Below are 2,440 nucleotides of genomic sequence, written 5' to 3'. Positions count from 1 at the left end.
CTGTAGAACATTAAGACTGTCTTAGAAAGTGGACTGAGTATCACTGTGTGTCTGGCTCTCAAAGGAACACAAGGAAAACTCACTTTTCTGGATTCATTCCTTAAGTGCTTTTCCCAGATGGGGCAGTTTATTCTTGTCTGCAGGATAGATCGTGATGAGGTTTTTTGGGGTTTCAAGTGAACTTGTTTGAAGAAAACTTCTTTTTGAAAAGAAATGAACTTGTTTTACTTTCTCCCTGATAAAATTGGAATGTTGGCATTTCCCCTTGTAGGGTTGTTAGAATGATTGTGGATTGTGTATGTTAAGGTTTTGAAACCATAGTAAGTGCCCAATGAGCGGTTATTTTTGGTATGAAAGCTTCAGGTACAGTGTGGTTATCAGTTGGTTATGTGCTGGTTTGGTTATGTGCTGTTTCGTACCTGCAAGGAAATAATGAATATGTCTACAGGATCTTTGAGCTCAGATGTAGTAGATGAATTTCTGTATTCTTTTCTTTTTGCTTAATAGAAAAAAGTATTTTTGGCCATTGAAAGCCTGGTCACAAGACTTTAAGTATGAATAAATAATTACTTATCATACTTTTGTAGTCATCTTGGGAATAGGCTCTTCCCCTTGCACAGATGGTTTTCAGGGTTCCTTTGCTAGGGAAGATCTTGCCATTTCACGCATTAAAGTCAATGAATGTGTACTTTTCTACAAATAGGATGACAGTGAGAGGATCTAACATCTGGTTTACAAGAGATGGTAGTTCCAGACTAAATTTAATCTATCCACTAAGTCTTAGCCATGTTCCAGGGGAAGCATGACTAAAACCATTGCCTTAGTTTTGTTCCCAAAGTTTAGACGTCCAATAAAGATGCCAAAAATGTTTTAGTATTTATATTTTATGTTTTGAAAGCAAACCACATTTACTAATGATATTTTAACATTTTTACCAGTTGCCTTCAGTATGTCAAGAATGTGGCCTTTTAACAATTATCTTTCTTTGGAAAGTGTTTTGTTCTACTTTAACTACTGAATAAGGAATAAAGTAGATAAGAATAAAATGAGATGCTGTAGTAGTCCAGTAATACTCCTTGCTTTTCTTGCTGTGTGATTTTGCTCAAGTTCTTGAACTTGTTTCACTTTCTCCTTGATAAAATTGGAATATTGGTATTTCCCCTGCGGGGTTGTTAGAATGACTGGAGATGGGTATGTTAGGGTTTTGAAACCATAGTAAGTGCCCAATGATCACTTATTTTTTATATGAAAGCTTCAGGTACAGTGTGGTTATCAGATGGGTGTGCTGTTTCATACCTGCACGGAAATAATGAATATGTCCACAAGATCTTTGAGCTCAGATGTAGTAGATGAATTTCTGTATTCTTTTCTTCTTGCTTAATAGAAAAAAGTATTTGAAGTTGCTAGTACCAAGTGATTACATAATACTTGTTTGTGAGTGGTGGGATCAGATCCCTGGTCCCTGAACTCCAAATCCAGAACCTTTTCAAGGGCATCCGAAGAGATGGTGTCTGTCTCTTTCAGGATTAAGTGGCACTAATCCTTGGCTAAAGTTTTGGTATGCAGTGTCATAGCTTGAATAGCCACCAGTGAGGATATTAGGGTAACTCGAGATGATTCATTCATTCATGTGTGCTTGCATTCATTCATTCAAAAATTATGTATTGAGTCCCTGCTATCTAAACAACACTGCAACAGGTGTCAGGAATAGACTGTAGCATCACTCTTACTAAGTCCTGCTGGTATCAGGATATGGTTTAAGAACTTTATTTTTCACCCATTTACTTCTCACTGCTTCTCATGAGATATATATATTATTACTATCCCCATTTACAGTTAAGAAAATTGAGACAGAAATTAACTAATTCATGGTAATGTCAGCTATCAAAGCCAGAATCCAAGTGATCTGGCTTTAAAGAGCCATGCTTTTGAGCACCATTCAGTACGGTTTCTTCTCAATAATAAGCAAAATAGACATGGTACTTGGCTTTCACTAGTGGTGGTGAAGGAAATTAATCAATTATTCATAGTGAATATATGATTGTGAAATAACATGGGGCATGTCCAGCAGTAGGAACATTATGTAGAGAGATCCTGACCTATGAAGGAACGTAAAGGGTATGAGAAATTGGATGAAGGCCAGGTAGATAGGACACAGAGAATTAGAGGATAAATGGTCTTAAATATTGCCAGAGAGGTAAGGCTCTTTGGCATCAGGCAGAGGCAGACCTGTGTGCCAGTTCCAGCCTTGCCACTTTTTGGCTGTGTACTTTGGGTTAGGGACTTAACCTCTCTGAGCTTGTTTCTTTATTTGAGAAATAGAGATAATCATAGAATCTGCCTCACAAAGTTGCTAAAAGCAACAGATGAAATATTTCATGTTTAGCACTAAGCATAATGCCTGGTACATATGATATTTAAATAAAGTTTAGTTATCATA

Source organism: Mustela erminea, chromosome 3 (genome assembly GCF_009829155.1).
Source record: "Mustela erminea isolate mMusErm1 chromosome 3, mMusErm1.Pri, whole genome shotgun sequence".
Lineage (NCBI taxonomy): Eukaryota > Metazoa > Chordata > Mammalia > Carnivora > Mustelidae > Mustela > Mustela erminea.
This window is presented reverse-complemented; position numbering follows the sequence as displayed.